The sequence below is a fragment of the Panthera tigris genome, chromosome A2 (assembly GCF_018350195.1).
Source record: "Panthera tigris isolate Pti1 chromosome A2, P.tigris_Pti1_mat1.1, whole genome shotgun sequence".
Taxonomy (NCBI): domain Eukaryota; kingdom Metazoa; phylum Chordata; class Mammalia; order Carnivora; family Felidae; genus Panthera; species Panthera tigris.
In genome coordinates, this window is record NC_056661.1 from 89,469,929 (window position 1) to 89,495,351 (window position 25,423).

The 25,423-nt window shown below is 35.3% G+C and overlaps 1 pseudogene; it reads right to left on the reverse strand.

Annotated features, from left to right (window-relative positions):
- Positions 1 to 1,447: 1,447 nt before the first annotated feature.
- LOC102957078 overlaps positions 1,448 to 25,423 on the reverse strand; it is a 76,504-nt pseudogene continuing 52,528 nt past the window's right edge.

Here is a 25,423-nt window from a genome sequence, read left to right on the forward strand (position 1 = left end):
TTTATTTTTTTATTTTTCATTTTTAAAAAAATTTTTTGTGATAACAGATCAGTTTTAATTCTAGCACCTGAAGCTATACAAGGGTATGCTTTATCAACTTCACGGGGCTGTTGTACATATTCAATAAAGTGACAACCATGCAATATCACTTAGTATCTCACCGTCAGGAACATACTTCTGAATTGTTGAAACACATCCACAAAATTAAAAACAAAAATCAGAAGCCATCCACAGTTATACTAATCGTCAAAGAGAAGTTTTACACTTACTACTTGATAGAACAGTCAATACCTAGTACTGCACATCACAAGTGACTTCAGATTCTCACCCTGTTGTTGTCTACGGAGGAGGTTTCTCAAGCAGGTGTGTGACTGGCCAAAGGTGGGAGCCACCAGGACCGGGACCGGGATGGCAAGGACACCTCTACCACAGTTTCTATAGTTTTCACTGTTTTTTTTTCTTTGTCAGTTAAAAGTGAACAGTGAGAATTAAATACTTATCTTTACATATACACAAGGTATGCTGTGAAAGCATATTTGCTTACAAACATATAAAAATACTTGTTAACTAGTTTGATAAGAAAATAATGTATAAAACTATATAGCAAAAACATTAATCATCTCTGACCCTGGAAAGATCAATTCTGTATTCTATATTACAAACAAAAAAACAAGTTTTACTTTTTTTTTTAATCCCTTATCCAGAAATACTTGAAAAGGCAGACAGACAGAAATTATTTATTTTTACTCTCAACATGGCTATGGAAAGAGTTAACTTAAAAAGCCAAGAACATTGAAATGCCTAAATCCAGAATGAGTCCAAATATTTGGCCACAAAGAACATTATTATCATCTTTAGGAATGGAGGTGTAATAAAGGCTTTATACACAGTTTTTAATCTATAAACATAACAGGCATTTTGGTATTTTGGCCACTGGAAAACAAAGGCTGTAGCGTCAGTAAAGTTCTGAGATCTATCACTTTTCTGGATTCAATTCAGTGTACTTAAGGTTAACTAAAGTTGACATCAAAATTTTTAGAGATAGGCAAAAAATTCACATTTAAAAACAACTCATGTTTCTATTTAGAGTAACAATAGGCAATATGATTCCAGAAGTTACAAGTTAATTTCACAACCTATGACTTCAGCTTGGCAAACAGCTTAGGTTCCAAAACTGATTCATCCCTATTAAAATGTAAGCCCTTAAAAAAGAATATGTCTATGTATATAGATCATTATTTTTAAGAAATCAGATAATCTTTGAAGCAGCCTTAGTGTTTCCTTTAAATGTGTCTCAAAATGACCATAGGATTAGCTTCACGGAAAGGATTAGCCAGCTTCTTGGTCTAAGGCTACTAGCCACGGTGATCATTTGTCTAAGGCTAGAAAGTTACCAACACGATGTGATGTAAACCATAAGGAGAAGAGGAAATGATGAGGGCTTTTCCTGGCAGTTGGTAGCTAAAATTCAAGGGATTCTTAGAAAATGACACAATGGCAGCCTTTCTTGTCTTTTTCTTTCCATGTTGGTTCTGGTGAAGGAGGACATTCCTGCTCTGGAAATTTCCTTATAACCCGGACACGTTCATGGAAAGCTTGATCTACATTCATCCTAATCTTTGCTGACGCCTCCATGTATGTTACCTTAAGCTGTCGTGTTAACTGTTGTCCTTCTTCCTGTGTTACCTGTCTTTGATGATCCAGATCTGCTTTATTACCAGTTAAAATCATTGGAAACTCATCACGATCCCTCACCCTGAGAATCTGTCTTTGAAACTTACAGATTTCTTCAAAACTGCCTCGATCTGTGACTGAAAAGACCAACAGGAGACCCTAGCCAGCTCTCAAATACTGTTCTCTCAGAGCTCCAAACTCTTCTTGTCCTGCCATATCCAGAATATCTAGCTGGGCTGCTCTCTCATCTATCACACACTGCTTTGTGTAGGAATCCTCGATGGTTGGGTCATAATCCGTCACAAAATAGGACTGTTATAATGGGGTCCCTTCCTTCTCTCGCACCGTATGCCACACCTTTTAGGTTGACCAAAGCGGAGAGACATCTGGGTTTTTCATTTTTAAAATCCCGAAAAAGATCTTCCAACCTTCTTAACCAGAGAAAATCCTAAGAATGAAGAATTCCATCGCTCTTGTCTTTACCACAAGCCCTGACTTTTCCAATACTAAATGTTTTTAAAACAATTCTTGCTGAAACTTCAACAGTAGCATTTTCGAATGACCTATATATATAGTTAATAGTTTTCCTGAGTGATATAATCCACGAATTCATTCAAATTAAATTATTCAACATTTTTAATATTCCATCAGCCAAGCTATTATGAGCTTATTAAATGATTAATCCCAGTGTGATTTTCGGAAAAAAATAATGAGTGCACTCTATGTCAGCTTAGAAATATAATTGCACCATTATTGTGCTAAACTATTATCAAAGAGAATACAGTATTAGGTACATTAGCAATGACATTACTTTGCCTGCTGAATTTTTGCTTATAGAATTATTTGACATAGGAGAGGATTTGTACAGTCAATTAAAACCTAAGTATTCAAGGGATAATATGTTTAATTATTTGCAAGTTACCAGGTTGTTTGTATAGTTCTTTGACACAACAAATGTAGAAAATGTTTCATTGAGTAATGTCAGATTATTTAATACCATAAAATTCCAAGGTCTATTTTAATAAAAATTAAAATCTCCTAAATGTTATAGGAGTAAAATAGAGGAACGATTTCTAAGGCTGTCGCTAATTACCTTAGTTTTCCTTAGTAATGAACTCTAGTTTTGTTCAAATCAGCAACATGCTCAAATAAAGTAATTGGCAATTTCCTTGGGAAGATGGATGCACTCATTCCCAATGATTCCTAACTGAGAATTAAGACACAATTGAGGTTAACTAAATAAGGAGGAAATTTTTCTGGTGTAAATAAATGATACACAATGTAGTCAGCAGGACATGAGTATTAACTGATGAATATTTTCCACCGCATACAGTTCATCTTTATCCTGCCCTTGCTTGAAATAACTTCTTTTAGATGTAATTACATTCTTTTTTTCATAAATTTTTTAAGTTCATTTTTCTTCAGCTTTGTTGAAATATTAACATGTAATATATGTAAAGTTTAAGGTGTATAGTCTGATGACTAGATACAAGCATATATTGTAAATAGCACAATAATCTTCATCCTCTCACCTTTAATATGGGGGAGGGATGGTAATATTTCAGATTTATTCTCTTAACAACTTATAAGTATCTAATACAGTATTGCTAATTATTGTCATGATGTTATACGCTAGATCCCCAGACTTAGTGATATTATAGCTGGGAGTTTGCACGCACTTTGAGTGCATTCTCATTTTTGCCACCCACAGCCCCTGGCAACCACCATTTTACTCTGTGTGTATGAGGTTGGGTTTTTTAGATTCTGCACATAAATGACAACATAAAGAACCTACGGAGTATTATGTTAACTGAAATAGTCATAGAAAGACAAATGCCATATGATTTTACTCAGATGTGGAATTTAGGAAATAAAACAAATGAACAAAGAAAGACATCAACAACGACAAAAAAGATTCTTAAGTATAAAGAAATGGTGGCTGCCTGAGGGGAGGTGGGTATGGTCAAAGGGGAAATAGAAAAAGGGGATAAAAAGCGTACTTTTCTTGATAAGCACTGAGAAATATATAGACTGACTGAATCATTATATCATACACCTGAAATTAAACTGTCAATTATGTTTGATTGTAAAAAAAAAAAAAAAAGTATCTGTCCTTCCTTGACTTCTTCCCCTTAGTATAATGTCCATCCATGTTGTCATAAAGGGCAGAATTTCCTTCTTTCACAGGGTTAAATAATATTCCATTGTTTTGTATCTACACTACCTTTTCTTTATCCAGTCATCTTTTGATACACATATAGGTAAATTCGATATCTTGGCTGTTGTGCATGATACTGCAATGAACATGAAACTACAAATACCTCTTCAAGATTCTGTTTTCATTTTCTTTATATATTACCTAGTAGTGCAGTTGCTAAATCATATGGTAAAATTGTTTTTTCTTTTTTTGAGGAAACTCCATACTGTTTTCCATGGTGGCCGTACCAATTTATATTCCCAAAGTAGTGCACAAGCGTTCCTCTTTTCCCGCATCCCCACCAACACTTGTTGTCTCTTGTCTGTTTGATAATAGCTATTCTAACAGGTGTGGAATAATATCTTATTATGGCTTTTATTGGCATTTCTCTGATGATTATTAGCAATGTCGAACACCTTTTCATGTACCTCTCAGCCATCTGTATGCATTACTTGGAAGAATGTCTATCATCCTCTGCCCACTTTTTAATTAGGTTGTTTGGTTGTTTGCTGTTGAGTTGTATCATTTCTATAGTTTTTATATATTTAATATATTAATTAATTATATAATTAATATATTAATTATATAATTAATTATATTATATTATAATAAATTACAATTATAATTATAATAATTAATATATTAATTATATAATTAAATATATATTTTATATATTTATATTTATATATAAAATATATATATTTTATATTATCTGATCGATGGTTTTGAAAATATTTTCTACTATGTTGTCGATTGCCTTTTTTTTCTGATTCTTTGTTTTGCAAAAGCTTTGTAATTCAACATAGTTCTACTTGTTCATTTTTGCTTTTGTTGCTTGTGATTTTGTTGTCACATCCAAAATAATCATTGCCAAGACCCATGTTAAGAAACATTTTCCCTGTGTTTCCTTCAGTAGTTTTACAGTTTGGGATCTTGAGTGTAATAATTTAAGCCATTTCAAGTTAATTTTGGGGAGTGGTATAAGATAGGAGTCAAGTTTCATTCTTCTGCATGTTATAGTCTAGTTTTCTCAACACCATTTATCCAAGAAACTATCTTTCCTGCATTGATTCTACTTGATTCCCTTGTCAAATATTAGTTAACCATATATTCAAGGGCTTACTTCTGTGCTCTAGATTCTGTTCTACTCTTCTATGTGTCTATACTTATGTCCGTACTGTACTGTTTTGATCACAACAGCTTTGTAATAAAGTTTGAAATCAGGAAGTATAATGACTCCAGCTTTGTTCTTACTCAAGATTCCTTTGGTGATTCAGAGTCTTTTGTTATTACAAATTTTAGGATCATTTTTCTCTTATTACGAAAAATGTCTTTGGAATTTTGATAGGGCTTGCATTGAGTCTTTAGATGGCTCTGTGTAGTATGGACATTATAACAACATTAATTTTTCTGATGCAGAAACAGGATATCTTTTCATTTATTTGTGTCTTCAATTTTTTTCATTAGTGTCTTAAATTTTGTAAATGAAATATATTTGACATACTATAAATTTAAGTTTACAAAATGTTAACTTGATACATTTATATATTGTGATATAAATGCCATAGCAGCAATCATTACCTTACATTATTACCTCTATCACCTTACATTATTATACTCCTTTTTAGTGATTAGAATAATCAAGTTCTAGTCTCTTAGCAAGTTTGTTATAATACCATTGAATAATGGTTATAATATCATCATTAGCGGTTATAATACCATTGTTTTCTGTATTTACTACACTTCCCATGAGATCTAAGAGCTTTTTTTACTACTCATATGTTTGTGACCTCAAACAATATTTGTCCTTCCCCTCCACGCTTCCATCCCTTGGTAACCATTTTACTCTGTTTCTATGAATTTGGCTTTTATAGATTCCACATATGACTGATACCATACATTTTGTCTCTCTCAGACAAATTTCCTCAAATTCCATTCATGTCTTCACAAATGGCAGGATGTTTTATATATCTTTCACTCCTGGATTAAAGATATTCCTATATATTTTGATGTTATTGTAAATGGAATTGTGTTTCTTTTTCAGATAGTTTTTTTTTTTTTGTTAGTGTATAGACACAACTAATCTTTTTATATGAATTTCATGTCCTGCAACTTTATTTACTTTGTTGATTAGTTCCAGAGGTCTTTTGGTAGAGTCTTCAGGGATTTTCTCTGTATGAGATCTTATCTTGCATAAACAGAGATAGTTTGACTTCTCTCTTTCCAATCTGGATATCTTGTACTTAGTTTTCTTGCCTGATTGCTCTGGTAGAACTTCCAGTGCTATACTGAATAGGAGTGGAGAGTGAGTACTTTCGTCTTGTTCCTGATCTTAGGAGGAAAGTTTTCAATCTTACACCATTGGGTTCTTTATATATGGCTTTTGTTATGTTGACATGCATTCCTTTTTTATCGAATTTCTTGAGTGTTTTTAACATGCATGGATGTTGAATCTTTTGAAATGCTTCTTTTCCATCTCTTGAGATGATCACAAGATCTTTACCATTTTATTTACTACATTTAATATGTTGTATCAATATATTGATCTACCCTGGTATCCCACTTGATCAGGGTGTATGATTCTTTTATGTACTGTAGAATGTGGTTTGCTAGTATTTTGTTGAGAATTTTTGCGTATATATTTATCTGTAGGGACATTCACCTGTAATTTTCTTACAGTGTCCTAATGTGGCTTTGGTATGAGGGTAATGGTGGCCTCACAAAGTAAAGTTTAGTTTTGGAGTATTACCTCCTATTTTTAAGAAGAGTTTGAGAAGGACTGGTATTAATTTTTTTTTTAGTGTTTGGTAGAATTCACCTATGAAGTCATCTGGTCCTGGTGTATTCTATGTTGGAAAGCTTTCCATTACTATTTCAATCCTGTCATTCATCATTGGTCTGTTCAGATTTTATGTTTCTTGATGATTCAGTCTTGGTAGATTCTATGTTTCTAAGAATTTAAAGTTAAAATTGTTTATAGTAGTATATGGTCCTTGTATTTCTGTGTTACTAGGAGTAATGTCTACTTTTTAACTTCTAATGTTTTTTTAATGTTTATTTTTGAGAGACAGAGAGTGCACACATGGGAGGGGCAGAGAGAGGGAGACACAGAATCTGAAGCAGGCTGCAGGCTCTGAACAAGCCATGAGCACAGAGCCTAATGTGGGGCTCAAACTCACAAACCGCAAGGTCATGACCTGAGCTGAAGTAGGTCACTTAACTGACTGAGCTCCCCCCAGGCACCCCTTTCAGTTCTGATTCTTCTTTTTCTTAGTCTAGTTAAGGATTTGTCAACCTTTTTATATATTTTTTAAAAAAATACCTTTTACTTGTAATGATCTTTTCTATTAACTTTTTAATCTCTATTTACTTTTGCTGATTTTTTCATGTTTTTTTCTTCTACTAACCTCGGACTTAAGTTCTTCTTTTTCTTACTCCTTGAGGTGTAAATGTAGGGTGCTTATTCAAGAGCTTTCTTTTCTTTTAAGGTAAGGATTAATTTCTCTTTTAGAACTGTTAGTCTACACCACAGTAATTTTGATATATTCCGTTCCATTTTCACTTGTTTCAAGTATTTTTTATTTCTGTTTTTATTTCTTGGATTCATTGCTCAGGAGCTTCTTGTTTAATTTCCATACATTTGTGAATTTTCCTTTTTTTTCCTATTATTGATTTCACTTTTCCTAACATTGTGGTCAGAAAGGCAACTGGTGTAATTTCAGTCTTCTTACATTTGCCAAGATGTGTTTTATGATTTAACATACAGTATATCATAGAAAATGTTCTGTGCATGCTTGAAAAGGATATGTATTTTGCTACTGTTGGGTACAATTATCTGAACGTGTTTAGGTCCATTTGGTATAGTTCAAGTCCTGTGTATCCATACTGATTTTCTGTCTGGATGATATAACCTTTGTTTAAAGTGGGGTATTCAAGGGGCGCCTGGGTGGCTTGGTCGGTTAAGCGTCCGACTTCGGCTCAGGTCATGATCTCACGGTCCGTGAGTTCGAGCCCCGCGTCGGGCTCTGTGCTGACAGCTCAGAGCCTGGAGCCTGTTTCAGATTCTGTGTCTCCCTCTCTCTCTGACCCTCCCCCATTCATGCTCTGTCTCTCTCTGTCTCAAAAATAAATAAACGTTAAAAAAAATAAATAAATAAAAAATAAAGTGGGATATTCAAGTCCCTTACTATTAATGTATTATGTTTCTCCCTAGAGATATATTAGTATTTGCTTAGTATATTTACATGCTCCAGTATGGATGAATATTTATGATTATTATAGCCTACTGATAAATTGACCTGTTTATTGAAAAATTATTTGTTTTTTGTTACAATTTTCAGCTTAATATCTATTTTTCTTATAAGTATACCTACCTCTGTTTTCTTTTCATTTCCAGTTGCATAGAATGTCTTTCTCCCCTATATTCACTTTGAGCCTAGGTGTGTCCTTAAAGCTAAGGCAAGTCACTTGTAGGCAGCATATAACTAAGCTATTTTTTAATCCATTTAGCCACAGTGTCTCTTGATTGGAGAATTTAGTCCTTTTACATTTAAAGTAATTTTTAATAGGTAAAGACTTATTAATGCCATGTTAACTTTTTCTGGCTGGAGCCCTACCAAGGAAGCTACTTTGGACCATGGGATGGATATGCCTGGGTCCCCCAGAGCCTACAGGGAGTGACCCAGAGAGATATGTGTAAGCCTGGTACTGGAAAAGGCAAATTCTGGAGTCTTCCCTGAGATGAGTCACTTTACCATCCATTTCTCATGAGGGAATGTCTTTTTCATTCTTTTTCTCTGTGATAGGCTACTTAGACTTGTAGGATGTGTAATGGGGGATATGTGAATCTATTCTTCCTACTGTTACCAAACCCAAGTTTGGCTGTCCCTTGCTTGAGAGGCCAATACTCAAGAGATGAGTCTTGATTGGGAAGGAACTTGAGCTTTGTTCAGGAGGCTGGCCACCTGGGGAGAAGGCGGATTCTTGTTCAAAAGCCCACTCCCAGGTTTCTAAGCCTGGCCCAAGGGTTTTTAAAGGGTTTTAGGGTAATCAGCAAAGAGAGTGCAGTGGCCTGCAACATTTCTTAATGATGTGTAGACCTGATGTTGCCACCTACAAACATTATCTCAGTGGGAGGAGGTTGTTGTGGAGGGGGTCTGGTTCTTGTTTTTTGGTGTGCAGGAGTACTCTGTTATTTCCGCCAAAAAGGGCAAGGTCTACCGATCCCCAAAACCATTTGTGTAACCTAAAAAATAAACACATTTTGCTAAAAAATTGTGAAGCTAATCCAAAATCTGAGGCAGCTTCAAAGAGACTTGCTGAATTCTGTGGCCAGGAAAATTCTGGTCTTTCAGTCCTCAAGGTCAGTGGTCTACAAATCTCAAAGAAAGTAATTTCATTCTGTTACAGATCGAGGGTCTTAGGTCAGCAGGTGAGGAGTGTGTTATCTTGAAGCCACTTTACCCTTAAGACCAACTGGAGTGCTCTTTTACTACCCTCCTGAATGTATCTTTTTTTTTAATTTCTGTACTTCCTGCATATGCTTCACCCATATAAGCCCTGATCTGGATCTTTGGTTCTGTGTGCAGAATAGTTGTTCAGATTGATGTTTACATGTGTGGTGGTGTGGAGGCATATTATTATGCCACCACCTCATTTTAAGTTTAACATAAGATTTACATGTTCTATAGTCAGACATCTTTTATGTGTTGCTGGACCACACTATACAGTATTCATTTAAACTTTTCTCATATAATTGTATAAACGACTCAGCACCTGGTATTGACATTTAACTCACTAATCCATACATTCATTTCTTAAGTTTATTTAGGTGTTTGTTTTTTTTTTTTTTACTTTTGTGATTTTGGTATACATTTGAAGATATTCTAAGGACTTTCTGAATTTTAAAAGGGCTATTTTTTATTCTAAACCATCTGATGAAATAGGATACCTGTAATTTGGCTACAAGTATTGCGAATTGGCAGTAATATGTGTTGTTCCAAGTCAGTCAAATAATTGCAAATACTCAGTTTGTTCATATATTACTATAATTTGAATCAATAATATTCCCAATTATTAACAATGATAATTAAACCAAAATGTAATTTGCTTTATATGTGTCTATGAGACATGTTATATGAATATACTAAATACGCATCCCTTCTTTAAAGATATTCCTATATACATACAGTTCATGGTTCTTCAGGATTTCCACTGAACAAAAAATCTAACTGTATTAAAATGCAAATAAGCATAATGATAGCCAATAAGTGAGTCATAAAACTAAATTTCAAAAAAATATTTAATGGTTTCTAAACATTTTCCATTAGAAGTAACCATATTGTGGTAGTTCTTAAAAGTAAACTCATTTTTAAAGCCTGATTGTCAGTTGCTAAATTATGTTTTTGTGATTGCACCTTGTAAACCTTTGTCAGTTTTTTTTTGCAAGAAACCCAGTTATCCAGTAGAGTAGCTACTGGATAGTTACCATTATCAGTAATGTAATAAATACTGCTGGACTTGGAATGCAATTTAGGTTGAAAACAGAAATACTATCTCCACCAGCACTTATACTCTTGTGTTCCAAGGTCAGTGAATTTGCAAAGTGTACACACATAAGAATATTGATAGATATAGATATATATAAATAGATATCCAGAAATGGCAGGGAACTGAAAACATTGGTGAATAGCAGTAAAATCAATGATTCAATCCACTAAACCAACTTAATGAACAGTCTAAGTTGTGTGACAAATTGCCAATTTAAATTTTTTGCATTATAGTGTGAATACATGGGTAGTATTTGGCAAAAAATATATTTAGCACTTAGAAAACTGTTTTGTTTTCTTGGACAATATATGCGTATTTTCTGAACATTTAAAAAAAAATATTCTAAGACTTGAGGCACCTGGGTGGTTCTTTCGGTTAAGCGTCTGACTCTTGATTTCGGCTCAGGTCATTTCACAGTTTGTGGAATCAAGCCCTGTATCAAGCTCTGTACTAACAGTACAGAACCTGCTTAGGATTCCTGTTCCCTCTGTCTCTGCATCTCTATTGAAATAAATAAATAAACTTAATTATAAGACTAAATTATTAAGTCTCTCTCTGTCTCTCTCTCTCTCTCTATATATATATATGTGATATACATATACACACACACATATATGTACATATATATATGATACACACACACATATATATATAACACACATACATATATATATGTATATGTATATATATATTATGTATATATATATTGTATATATTATATATATACATATATAATACCAAACAGATGAACAAATCTATCTATGGAGAGAGAGGAGAGGGGTAGAGAGAGAGAGAATGAGAGAATCTTAATCATGCCCTAGGCTCAGCATGGAGCCTGACATGGGGCTTGATCCCATGACCCTGGGACCATGACCTGAGCCAAAATCAAGAGTCTGACGCTCAACCAGCTGAACCACCCACGCACCCCTAAGTCTGTATTTGATGAAGTTATTCTAATACTCTAAGCTCAGTAATATTTATCTATTTGAATGGTAACACACATGGTCATGGTCCAGTTTTATTTATTTCATTATTTTTATGAAAAATATGTATGAAAATATAAGGCAAATATTCTGTAAGCAATATTTCATGTAAATGCATTTGGTTATTAATCTTCAGGACTTTCAGTTGTAACTTGGCAATCATAATTGTCTCATATCAATTTATTTCAGTGACAACAGCCTTTTCCACTCTTTTTTAAAATTATTTTTTTTAATTTAAATCCAAGTTAGTTAACATATAGTATAAACATATAGTGTAATAATAATTTCAGGAACAGAATTCACTGGTTCATCACTTACATATAATACCCAGTGTTTATCGCAACAAGTGTCCTCCTCCATGTCGGTCACCCCTTCAGCCCCTCCCCCCACCCAACGTCCAACAAGCAACCCTCAGTTTGTTCTCTGTCTTTAAGAGTCTCTTATGGTCTGTCTCCCTGTTTTTATATTATTTTTGCTTCCCTTCCTTTTTGGTCATCTATTTTGTATCTTAAATTCTACGTGTGAGTGAAGTCATATGATATTTGTCTTTCTCTGACTAATTTCACTTAGCATAATACACTCTAGTTCCATCCACGTTGTTGCAAATGGCAAGATTTCATTCTTTTGATAGCTGAGTAATATTCCAGTGTGTGTGTGTGTGTGTGTGTGTGTGTAAGTATATATGTGTGTGTGTGTGTGTGTGTGTGTATATATATATATATATATATATATATATATATATATATATATATAACATCTTCTTTAACCATTCATCAACCTGTGGACATTTGGCTGTTTCCATAACTTGGCTATTGTCAATAGTGCTGCTATCAACATCAACCTTGGAGTGCCTGTGTCCCTTTGAATCAGCACTCCTGTATCCTTTGAATAAATACCTAGTAGTGCACTTGCTGGGTTGTAGGGTAGTTCTATTTTTAATTTTTTGAGGAACCTCCATACTGTTTTCCAAAGTGGCTTCACCAGCTTGCATTCCCACCAACAATGCAAGAGAGATCCTCTTTCTCTGTATTCTTGCCAACATCTGTTGTTGCCTGAGTTGTTCATGTTAGCCATTCTGACAGGTGTGAGGTGGTATCTCATTGCGGTTTTGATTTGTATTTCCCTGACGATGAGTGATGTTGAGCATCTTGTCATATGTCGGTTAGCCATCTGGATGTCTTTGGAAAAGTGTCTATTCCTGTCTTTTGCCTCTTTCTTCACTGGATTATTTGCAGGGGGGCGAGGTTATTGAGCTTAATAAGTTCTTTATAGACTTTGGATACTAACCCTTTATCAGGTATGTCATTTGCAAATATCTTCTCCCATTTCGTCACTTGCCTTTTAGTTTTGCTAATTGTTTCCTTCACTGTGCAGAAGCTTTTTATTTTGATGAGGTCTAAATAGTTCATTTTTCCTTTTGTTTCTCTTGCTTCTGGTGATATGTCAAGTAAGAACTTGCTATGGCTGAGGTCAAAGAGATTTTTGCCTGCTTTCTTTTCTAGGATTTTGATGGCTTCCTGTCTTATGTTTAGGGCTTTTATCCATTTTGAGTTTCTTTTTGTGTAGTATGTAAGAAAGTGGTCCAGGTTCATTCTTCTGCATGTCACTGTCCAGTTATCCCAATGCAATTTGTTGAAGACACTGTCTTTTTTCCATTGAATACTCTTTTCTGCTTTGTCAAAGATTAGTTGGCCCTATGTTTGTGGGTCCATTTCTGGGTTCTCTAGTCTGTTCCATTGATCTCAGATGGGGTTATGTTTCAAAGCCCCATGCTTCAGGGGCACCTGAGTGGCTCAGTCAGTTAAGCGTTCCACTTAGGCTCAGGTCATGATCTCGCAGTTCCTGAGTTCAAGCCTCACGTGGGGCTCTGTGCTGACAGCTTGGAGCCCGGAGCCTGCTTCAGATTCTGTGTCTCCCTCTCTCTCTGCCCCTCCCCCCACTCACACTCTGTCTCTCTGAAGAAATAAATAAAAATAAAAACCCCATGCTTCAGTAATACCCCTGTGACTAGGACCTGCGCCATCTCTAAGGAGAAGGGTCTCGCTGAGCAATGGCCAGTTTCTGGCTTGCCCCAGAAAACATTTTGTGTGATCGCCCAGCAGCAGAGGTTCAGAGATTCTGGCAAACCACAACACATAGCTGGCACAAGGTTTCATTATGGTGTGTTTGTCCCATTACCAGAAAACATGGCTGCTCTTTAGGGTCTGCTGGACCTTTGCGTGTGGGGAGGCCATACGGCCTCTACCCAATGCCCTCCTGGCAGGGGAACCACTTCTCCCTGCCTGGCACACAGTGTCTGCCTCTGGGGATTCTCCCCACTTCCCCACAGGGCACCGCCAGGCACTGAGCTCCAGAACTTCAGGCTCTGGGCTCCACTGATTTAGTATTGAAACCCTCTCCTCTCTTCCTGTCCGTGGTTTTGGGGAACAGACTTCTCACACTCTCCTGTGGGGGTTTTCACTCTTCCTCTCCAGCCTCTTTCAGGGGAGCGCTTTTCTTGCACAGTCCTCTTACACTGTATTCTCCTTCTTTCCCTTTTGCTGCCGTCTCTCTGCAAAAACAGCTCCTTACTCTCTGTGGATTTTCTCCCCCCCCCCACCCCCCAGTTCCCCTCTCCCCACTGATTGCCTGCGAGTTCTGTGGCTCACGTTATGCAGATTGTTGTGTACATCCTCAGGTCAGTTTCCTAGGTGTTCAAAATGGTTTGGTGCTGATCTAGCAGCGGTTCAGGGACAAGACGAGCTCGGGGTCTCCGTGCTGCTCCAAAATCTTAACTCCTCTCTGCAGCCTTTTCCACTCCGAAATGTCCTAATATGATGCTTGATTTCCACACCAATATCTGCTCTGTTTTCTCGATATAAATGACAAACCCACCCTTTCAGGTGCTCTCATTTATTGTTTCTTTTTTTTTTTTTATTTTCAGGAGACTTTAATTTTAGAGCAGTTTTAGGTTGACAGCAAACCTGAGTTGAAGGGACAGAGATTTTTCTGTGTACTTGCCGCCCTCATTTTACAAAATGTCTCCTATTATCAAAATCCTATGCCAAAGTGCTTTGATATAACTGATGAACCTACATTGACACATCATTGTACCCAAGGTCTATAGTTTACCATAAAATTACTCTTGGTGTTGTGCCGTCTGTGGGTTTGGATAAATGTATAATGACATGTATTCACCATTATATCATCATATCAAGTGATTTCACTGCCTTAAAATTTCACCATGCTTGACCTATTCGCTCTCCCACCTCCCCAATCGCAGGCAACCAATGATTTTTTTTTCCTGTCTCCAAAGTTTTGCCTTTTACAGAATGCCATACACTGATAATCATGTAGTATAGAGCCTTTTTGGATTGGGCTTTCATTTAGTAACTTGTATTTAAGTTTCCTCCCTCTTTTCGTGCCTTGATCGTTCTGTTTTATTTACCACTGAATTCTATTCCATTGTCGAGAGATACCACAGTTTGTTTATAAATTGAATTACTGAAAGATATCTGGGATGCTCCCAAGTTTTTGCAATTATGAGTAAAGCTATTAAAAACATCCCTGTAGGGGCGCCTGGGTGGCGCAGTCGGTTAAGCGTCCGACTTCAGCCAGGTCACGATCTCGCGGTCCGTGAGTTCGAGCCCCGCGTCAGGCTCTGGGCTGACGGCTCGGAGCCTGGAGCCTGTTTCCGATTCTGTGTCTCCCTCTCTCTCTGCCCCTCCCCCGTTCATGCTCTGTCTCTCTCTGTCCCAAAAATAAATTAAAAAAAAAACGTTGAAAAAAAAAATTAAAAAAAAAAAAAAAAAAAACATCCCTGTACAGGTTATTGTATGGACATAAGTGTTCATTGCCCGTGGATAAATAGGCAGCAACATGATTGCTGCATCACATGGTAAGAATGTGTTTTGTATTTTAACAAACTACCAAAATGTTTTCTAAAGTATCCATATCGTTGTGCATTTTAACCAGCGACAAATGACAGTTCCTGTTGTTTCTCCTCACCCCTGCACTTGGTGTTATTTGTGTTCTAGATTTTGACCAGTCTAATAGGTGGCTGGTGGTACCTCACTGGGGTTTTGTTTTTGTTTTTTTAAGGTTTATTTAATTTTTTGAGAGAGACAGAGACAGAGAGAGACAGCATGAGCAGGGGAGGGGCAGAGAAAGAGACACACACAGAATCTGAAGCGGGCTCCAGGCTCTGGTCTGTCATCATAGAGCCCGATGCGGGGCTTGAACTCAAGAATCGCGAGATCATGAGCTGAGCTGAAGTCAGACGCTTAACTTCCTAAACCACCCAGGTGCCCCCCTCACTGCTGTTTTAATTTGCCTTTCCCCGACGATGTAAGATGTGGACCATCTTGATATGTGCTTATTTGCCATCTGTATATCTTCTTTGGTCAAGCATCCGTTTAAGTCTTTGGCTCATTTTCTGATGAGGTATTCTTACTCGAGTTTTAAGGTTTCTTTTTATAATTGAAGAACAGTCCCGTATCAGATGTGTCATTTGCAAGTATCTTTTTTCTCATTCAGTGGAATGTCTTGTCATTCTTTTCACATTGTCTTTCATGGAGTAGATGTTTTTAACTTTAATGATATCCACCTTATCAGTTACTTCTTTCATGGCTAGTGCCTTTGGTGTTGTATCCAAACACGTCATCATGATACACAAGGCCTTCCAGGTTTTTTTTCCCTGTTGCCTTCTAGGAGTTTGATGTTTTCTGTCTTCTTCAATTTCTTTCATCGTTGTCTTAGAGTTTTCAGTGTTCAGTTCTTTTACCTCCTTTGTTCAATTTATTTCTAGATATTTTATTCTTTCTGATGCAACAATAAATGGGATTGTTTCCTTAATTTCTCTTTATACTCGTTCATTATTAGTGTACAGAAATCCAACAGATTTTTATATATTAATTCCTTATCCTGCAACTTTATTGAATTCATCTATTAGCTCTCACAGTGTTGTTGGCAGAGTCTTTAGGGTTTTTTATATATGTCACCTCCAAATAGTGACAATTTATACTTCTGCGTTTCTGATTTGCTAGTTTTTCCAGCTAGGGTTACCAATACTATGTTGAATAAAAGTGGGTAGCATGGGATCCTTGTCTTCTTCCTAATCTTAGAGCAAATGCTTTTAACTTTTCACCATCAAGTACGATATTAGCTGTGGGTTTGTGGTATACGACCTTTAATATGTTGAAGCATGTTCTTTCCAAATCCACTTTGTTGAGAGTTTTTAATCATAACTCACTGTGAAACTTTCAAAATGGCTTTAGTACATTTACTGGGACGAACATAAGATTTTAGCGTTTCATTCTGTTAATGTGGCATTTCACACGGATAGACTTACAGAGGTGGAAACATTCTTACACCCATGGAATGAATCCTACTTGTTCATACTGTGTGTTCTCTCTAATGTATTACTGAATCCTGAATTTATCGTGTTCACATTTTGTTGAGGATTTTTGCATCTGTGTTCATCAGGGTTATTGGCCTCTAAGTTTGTTTTCTTGTACTGTCCTTTTCCTGGTTTTAATAGAACATTTTATGATTCCACGTTCTTTCCTTTTTTGAGCATATTGTCACAATTGTTTTGGGGTTTTTGTTCTAAACTTTTTTAGTGATTGCTTAGCGTTTGCAGTATGTGTGACTAACCCATGTCTACTTTTAAATAATACTCTAACACTTCACAGGTAAGGCAAGTATCTTATAATTACAAGTAATCATAATTCCTCCCATTCATTCCTTGTATTATTTCTGTCATTCATTTCATATTTGTATCAGCAAACATAACATTTGAGAATGTTTATATTTGTGTGTGTAACACTGTCTTTTGAAGAGGGGAAGTTTTAAATTTTGATGATATCCAGTTTATAGATTTTTTTCACTTATGAATCATACTTTTGATATAATGATTAGAAAATGTTATCTTCTAGAAGTTTTATAATTTTAACTTTATATCAGGTCTATAATCCATTATAATTTAATTTTCAATATGATGTGAGGTATGAAAGGTTTTTTTTTTTTTTTTGCAGGGGGGAGAACTAGGGATACAGAATTGTTCTAGTATATGTAAATATCTACAAAGTGGCTTAGTTAATATCTACAAACTGCCTAAGCTAAGATTTTGTTGAATCTATTCATAAATTTTTACAAAATTCCTATCAACAACATCAAGTCTTCTAAATCATAGACATATACTCTGAGGACTACAAAATAGCTAAGGAAATTAAGATAACATATGTGAAAAGTTATTTCATGTTGATCACATTTTTTGTTGGGCGTACCCTTATAGATTTCACAATTGTATATAATTTTAAATGGTATTGTAAAATTTCATTTTCCATTGCTTTTGTGTAGAAATACAATGATTTCATATCATAATTTATAATACACAATGTTGATAGACTAGCTTATTAACTTCCAGTAGTAATTTTGTAGATTCATCAAATTTTCTGCATAGATCTTCACATCATCGATGAATAAAGACATTTTTACTTCTTCCTTTCCCATGTGGATGCCTTTTAATTCTTACTCTTTTATTTCCATGCCTAAATCTTCCTTGTGTGGAAATAAAAGTGCTAAGAGCCAACACCTCGACATTTTTCCTGATTTTTTGGGGGGAGAGCATACATCTCTTTGGCATTAAGAGTATTATTAGCTGTTTGTTTTGTAGAGGTAGTTCCCTTCTGTTCTTAGTTTCATAAGAAGAATGTATTTTGGATTATGTAAAACACATTTTGTCATGCATCAACTGAGATAATAGGATTTTTTAGCTTATTAATATTGTGAATTACTTCACTGACATTACAAAGTTAAACCAACTTTGCAATCTTGGGGTAAACCTCATGTAGTCATGATGTATTACTATCTTTTTAATATTGTTGAATTAGCTTTGTTAATTTCCATTTAGAATTTTTGCATCTATATTTATGAAGAATATGGTCCTGATGTTGTTTTCTATTCTCCTATTGTCATTCTTTAGTTAGTATTGGTATCACTAAAATGCTAATTTCACAAAATTATTTTGAAAACATTCACCTTTTTCAGTTTTCTGAGGAAGTTTTTATACGTATGGCATTATTTCTTCTTTCAATGTTCAGTGTAATTCCTCAGTGAAGCCATTTAGCTCTAGGGTTTAATTTGTTGGCAGTTTTAAAACTACAAATTATTTTTTTTAAGAATAGGTCTAGTCAAGTTATCTACTTCTTTTTGAGAATACTTTGATAGTTTGTGTTTTTTGATGTTTTCCCATTTCAGTTGATTCATTTCTTCATGAATATATTTCGATACTCTGTGTCTTTCATGAAATATGTCCATGTCAGCTAACTTCTTGACAAAATGGCATAAACTTGTTCATAATATTATGATTTTCCTTGAAATAATTATAGATTGGGGAGCATCTGACTTTGACTCAGGTCATGATCTCACAGTTCGTGGGTTCGAGCCCTGCATCAGGCTCTGTGCTGACAGCTCAGAGCCTGGAGCCTGCTTCACATTCTGTGTCTCCCTCTCTCTCTGCCCCTCCCCTGCTCATGTTCTCTCTCTGCCCCCTCCCCTGCTCATGCTCTCTCTCAAAAATGAATAAATGTTAAAAACTTTTAAGTAAATATTTATAGATTATGTCATGTGACATCATGTGTCTCATCCTGATACTGCTTAATTTGTGACTTTTCTTTTTTATCCTGAACAGTTTAGAGTGTTATAAATTTTAATCATCTCAAACAACTAGGTTTTGAGTTATTCATTAAGTACTTTCTATCAAGTGCAAAAAATATTTAGCATTTTTATGTACTTTTTAAATTAATTAGCCAATGTATCATTATGAAATCACCTTATTTAGCCCTGTCAATATGTTTTTGCTTTGAAACCAACTTTGTCTGTTACCAGCTTTGGTTTGATTAGTGTTAATATCATATGTATTTTACTACCCTTTTACTTTACCCCGTTTCCTTCTTTATGTTTACAGTACATTTCTTGTAGGCATCATATGGTTCTCACTTTTTATACAGTCCTGTAATTATTTCTCTTTAATGGTGGTGTTTAGACCATTTCCACATAATGTCATTATTATTAAGGTTAAGTTTAACCATACAATTTTCTATTTGTGTTCTACTGGTTCAATCTGTTCTTTGCTACCTTTTTTGTCTCTTTTCTCCTTTGTTCAGATCTAATATAATTTTTTTTGTTTATTTAATTTTTGAAAGAGAACATGGACACAACTCAGGGAGGGGCAAAGAGGGGGAGAGAATCCCAAACAGGCTCTGTGCTATCTGCTCAGAGCCCGATGTGGGGCTCCATCTCACGAACTGTGACATCATGACCTGAACTGAAATAGAGAGTCGTATACTTAACCAGTTGAGCCACCTAGGTGTCCCAAGATCTAGTATAATTTTTTAATGATCCACTTTATGAGTTTTGTTGACATATGGACAGCAATTGTTGTTGTTGAAATTTTAGGGTTATTTTAGTTACAGTAAAAATATTTAATATATCACAATATAACTTAAAATGGATATTATACCAACTTAGAAACTTTGTTTCATTTTTGTTATACAACTTCTAAATATTATATAAACACCAGGTTGTATCACTCTTGTTATTTAAGAGTCAGTAATGTGTTAACAATTTTTTTTTTAACATTTTTTTAATGTTTATTTTTGAGACAGAGCATAAGCGGGGGGGGGGGGGGGGGCGGGAACAGAGAGAGAGAGGGAGACACAGAATCTGAAGCAGGCTCCAGACTCTGAGCTATCAGCACAGAGCCCTGACACAGGGCTCGAACTCATGGACTGTAAGATCATGACCTGAGCCGAAGTCAGATGCTTAGCCGACTGAGCCACCCAGGCACCCCTGTCTTAACAAATTTTAAATGATGCCAAAAAATGTCATTTTTACCTATGTATTTACCCTGTCTAGTGCTTTTCCTTCCTTTGTGTGGATTCATGTTTATATTGAATATCATTTTTTCCATCTTAGAAAGTACTTTATTGAAGTATAGTGAATACACAATTTTATATTAGTTTTAAGTATATAGCATGTTTTGATAACTCTGTAATTTATGCTGTGTTCACCTAGGTATAGCTACAACCTGTCACCATGCAGTGCCATTACAATACCATTGACTGTATACCCTCTGTAGCTTTTATTCCCATGACTTAACATTCCCATAACTGAAAAGCTGTACCTTACATTGCCCTGCACTCATTTTGCATTTTGCCCATCTCCCAACCTTACTCCTTTCTGGTAACCCTAAATTTGTTCTCTGTATTTATGGCTCTGTTTCTGCTTTTTGTTTGTTCATTTATTCCTTTGTTTTGTTTTCTAGAGTCTATATAAAAGTGAAATTATACGACATTTGCCTTTTTCTGTCTTATTTCATTTGGTGGTCACAAACGCCCAGACCTCATTATTTTTAATTGCTGAGTAATATTCCTGTGTGTGTGTGTGTGTGAGAGAGAGAGAGAATGTGTGAGTATGTTCCACATCTTTATTCATCTATTGATGAATATTTGGATTACTTCCCTGTCATGGCTATTGTAGATAATTGCAGCAAAAAAAAAAAAAATAGGGATGCACAGATCTTTTCAAATTAGTATTTTCCTTTTCTCTGCGTAACTACTCAGTAGTGGATCATATGATATTTCTATTTTTAATTTTTTAAGGACTCTCCATCCTGTTTTCACTAATGGCTGCACCAGTTTGCATTCCCACCAGCAGTGCAGGAAGGTTCCTTTTTCTCCACATCCTTGTCAGGACTTGTTATTTCTTGTCTTTTTTACTCTAGCCATTCTGGTAAGTGTAATATCTCCTTGTGGTTTTGATTTACATTTCTCTGATGATGTGGTAACACATCATTTCATGCGTCTATTTGCCATATGTATTTCTTCTTTGGAAAAATGTCTATCAGGTCATTTTTAATCAGATTATTTCTCTTTTTTTTTACGGCTTTTTGGTACAAGTTCTTTTTTTCAGATATTAACTCCTAATCAGATGGATTATGTGAAAATACCCTCTCCTACTCACAGGGTTGCCTTTTCATTTTGTTGCTGGTTTTTTCACTGTGCAAAAATTTTTATATTGCTGTAGTCCCAGTATTTATTTTTACTTTTGTTTCTGTTGCCTGAGGAAACCTATCTGGAGAAATATTGCTAAGACTGATGTCAAATACATTCCTGCCTATGTTTTCTCCTAGAAGTTGTAAGGTTTTAGGCCTCAAATTTAGGTCTTTAGCCCATTTTGAGTTTACTTTGCATGTAATTGTCCAGTTTTTTCAGTGAAATTTATCTTTTCCTCATTATTTTTTTTGTTCGCCTCCTTTGTCATAGATTAATTGACCATATAAGCATGTTTGTTTTTTCCTGGCCTCCCTATTCTGTCCTTTTTCTCTGTGTATCTGCTTTTGTGCCAAGATCAGACTGATTTGATTACTACAGTCTCCTAGTACCTTTTGAAATCTGGGATTGAGACATCTCTAGCTTTGTTCCTATTTCTCAATATTGCCTTGACTATTAAGGTCATTTGTGCCTTGACTATTAAGGTGTGTGTGCGTGTGTGTGTGACTTCATACAAATTTTCATATTACTTGTTCTACTGTGAAAAATTCTGTTGGTATTTTGTTAGAGATTGCATTGAATCTGTTGATTTTCTGGGCAGTATGAACATGTTAACAAACATTGATTCTTCCAATTCACAAACATGAGATAATTTTACGTTTATGTCATATTCACGTTCTTTATTCTTTGGCATTTAATCTTTTTGGTACAGTTGTAAATGGAATTGTTTTCTGAATTTCTCTTTCTGCTGCTTCATTGTTAGTGTAAAGAAACTCAGTTTCTATGTATTAATTGTGTATCCTGCAACTTTAGCGAATTCATTTTTTACTTCTAATTGGCACTTTAGAGTTTTTTAATGTAATATGTCATCTGCAAACAGTGATGGTTTAAATTCTTCCTTACCAATTTGGATGTCTTCTATTTCTTTCTGGGGTTGCTGCAGCTAGGACATGCAGTACTATATTGAATGTAAGTGGTAAAAGTAAACCTCTTTTCCTTGTTTGGGATTTTGGAGGAAAAACTCTCCGTTTTAACCACTGAGTATGAGGTTCACTGTGGGTTTTTCATCTGTGGTCTTTATTATGATGAGGTATACAACCTCTACACCTGCTTCGTTGCGAGTTTTTATCATACATGGAGGAAATTTTACCATAAATGGATCAAATTGATCAAGTATTTCATCAAATGCTTTATCTCCATCTATTAAGGTAATCAAGTAAGTTTTATCCTTCATTTTGTTAATAGAGTTTATCAGGTTGATGGACTTGTAAATTACAAAACCATCCTTGTATTTCCAGAGTAAATCCCACATGATTGTGAGAGACTCTTCTAATGTATTGTTGAATGTTTTTTGGTAATATGTTGTCAAGGATTTTTGTATCTGCGTTCATCATGTGTATTTTCTTTCTGTAGAATTTTTGGGTTTGGTATCAGGGTAATGCTGACCTCACAGAATGAATTTGGAAGCTTTCCTTCCTCTTCTATTTTTTGGAATAGTTTGAGGAGAATAAGTATTAACTCTTCTATAAGTGTTTGGTAGAATTCACCTGTGACTCCATCTGGTTCTAAAATTTTGTATTATGGGAGCTTTTGGTTGCTGATTGAATTAGATTACTAGTAATTGGTTTATTCAAATTTTCTATTCTTTCTGATTTAGTTTTGAAATATTGTGTATTTCTAGGACTTTATCCACTTCTCCTAGGTGATCTAATTTGTTGGCATAAATTTTTTCATATCCTTATAAGGGCTTTTATAATCCTTTGTATTTCTGTGGTATTGGTTGTTATTTCCCTTTCAGTTCTGATTTTGTGTCTTGTCTCTCTCTTGATGAGTTTGGCTAAATGTTTATAAATGAATCAGTTGTTGGTTTCATTGCTCTTTTTCTATTTTTGTCTCTATTTCATTTATCTCTTCTCTGAACTTTATTGTTTCCTTCCTTCTAGCAACTTGGCCTTTGTTTTACTTTTCCTAGTTCCCTTATATGTAACGTTAGATATTTATTTTTTGAGGTTTCTCTTGTTTCTTGAAGTAGGCCCATATCTATTTACATTTCCCTCTTAGAACTTCTTTCACTGAGTCCCTATTTTGGACTGTTGTATTTTCATTTTTCACATGTATCCATGTATTTTTTAATTTCCTCTTTGAGTTCTTTGTTGAATAACCCATTGGTTATTCAGAACTCTGAAGGACCATTTTGAACGGTTCTTATCGTACAGATCTCGTACATCAATTCTCTCAGGTTGCATTTTGGAAAAAAAGTGTTTATTTTGCCTTCATTTCTAGAAGACCATTTCTCTACTCATCAAATTCGTGGTTGACAACTTTTTGCTCAGTACTTTCAAGATGTTGATCATCCATCTTCTCACGTGCTTTGATCTGACAAAAAAAATCTGCTTTCATCCTTATCTTTCTCTTTACATACGTATATTTTTCCTCAGGATGCCTTTAATATTTTATATTTAGAACTGATTTAGAGCTATGTAATTAAGATACTCCTTGGTACAGCTTTCCTCATGTTATTAGGGCTTGATGTTCCTTAAGTATCTTGAATACCTGGGTTTAGTTTTTATCAGATTGCCAAACTGCTGGCTAATTATTTCTTCAAATATTTTTCCCTTTCTCTTTCAGGACTCTAATTATATGTAAAATAGACTGCTTAAATTTGTGCCACACATCATACTGGGGTTTTTTTCCCCATTCTTGTGCTTTGTATTTTGAACGGTTACTATTGTTAAGCACCCATGTTTATTGATTTTTTTCTGCAGTGTCTAAAAGTAATTATATCCAATGTATTTATTTTATGCTAAGCATAATTTTTTGCTTCAAGAAGATCACATGGATTCTTGGGGCCCCTGGGTGGCTCATTCTGTGGGGCATCTGACTCTTGGTTTCAGCTCAGGTCATGATCTGTTTGGTTTGTGAGGTTGAGCCCCAGTGAGCTCTGCACTGAGAGGACAGAACTTGCCTGAGATTCTCTTTCCCTCTCTGCCCTCCTCACATTTGCTCTCTCTCTCTCAGGATAAATAAATTTAATTTATTATTAAAGAATCAAATACATTCTCTCCATATCTTTATGCTTAAAAGGTTCAAATTCTGTTTAGCTTTTTGAACATGTAAACTATAGCTTTAGTAACTTCTCAGGAGCTACTTTGAGCATCTCTGTCACTACTGAGTCAGGTTTGTTTCATTTTGCTTCCTCATTTGGAGGATGTTTTTCTGCTCCTTTGCATGCTTGGTAATGTTTGGAGAAAACAGACTGTGAATTTTACTCTTTTAGAAGTTAGATCATTTTCTATCTCCTCAGTTTTCTAAGTTTTTTGAGCTTTATGCGAGGCCATATTTAAGTTACTTTGCAAACAGTTTGGTTTATTGTTGGCGTGTGTGTTTTAAGAGTTTTTTAGGCAACATCAGAATGATGTTTAGTCTAAGGAGAATTACTCCAAACACTAAGGCAAGACCTTTTGACGTTCCCTACCAATGGCTTTTCCACTCTGGCTGGTGCCAACAGGCAATAGCACGGCCCTGTGGGAACCTTGGATACTGTTTCTCCAAACCCTTTGGTTTGTGTTTCTTTTCTCCCCACCCTTGGGTAGTTTCTTCATGTGTGTGCACCAGTTCATATGCTACAATTTTTCTAGGACAGACGTCAATGAGTTTTCTCTCTGTTCTGCAAACCCTATCTTTCAAATTTTTTTAATTTTAATTCCAGTATAGTTAATACACAGTGTTATGTTTCCAGTGTGCCTTACAGATATTCAACAATTCTATACATTACTTAGTGCTTTTCATGGTAAGTGTACCCTTAATCCTCCTTCATCTATTTTACCCATCCCCCTCTCACTCCTCCTCTGCTGTTTTTTATAGTTAAGAGTCTGTTTTTTGGTTTTCCTCTTTTTCTCACCTGTGTGCATTTTGTGTGTGTTTGTTTCTTAAGTAAGTTCCACACATGAGTGAAATCATATGGTATTTACCTTTCCCTACCTTAT